We start from the raw sequence: 742 nt of genomic DNA on the forward strand, positions 1-742 counted from the left end.
GGGATTTTTTTTTTTTAGAATTACAAGAGGCAAGAATTTTAACCCAGTATTTAATATTAATTCAGTTTTCACACTGTTGGAAACCATTGGTCACTCTGGCTTCTTTAATTCTCCCGTAGGACACACGAACAGAATTCTAGCTGAATTCTAAAGTACGCTTAACCTTATTTAACCTTTAATGATGTCCGATTAAAGTCACTTAAAGGAAATTCGGTAAAAAAGGATAAATATGTTTGTTTGCTGCGCAGTTGTACGACGTGAAATCCCCACAACAGGTTGACGTATTTCGTGAAACATTGAAAAATGTAATCATCCTCTACAGCTGATGAGAAAATGTTCTTAAAATTCCCATGACATTGAAAACATACATTGATAATGGTAAAAAAAAAAATGGACACGCAACTCATTGATTATGTATATTTTTCCTTACGCTATTTAACCGTGCCAGTCGATGTTTGTTTTGTAAAGGTTTACTCTCGTTACATGCGACGTGGTGGAGAAATCATGCAAGCCGAATCGGTCTGTCTGCCCGTGATGTGCAGCGTGAAGACTGGAAACATCAGGGGAAATTTCGTCCGTATGTTCCATGGGAGTGGTTTGGAGGGTGATAGGGGTGGTGAGTAAGACTGAATGTGGGTTAGCGAGTATGGATTTTCAAAACTAAAATTTCAAGGTCGCTGCGAATGGGTTTTCCCTTGTAACTAGATTTTGTAGACTATTTCAATTACACCAATGGAATGAG

The sequence above is a fragment of the Ostrea edulis genome, chromosome 8, assembly GCF_947568905.1.
Source record: "Ostrea edulis chromosome 8, xbOstEdul1.1, whole genome shotgun sequence".
NCBI classification, from domain to species: Eukaryota; Metazoa; Mollusca; class Bivalvia; order Ostreida; family Ostreidae; genus Ostrea; species Ostrea edulis.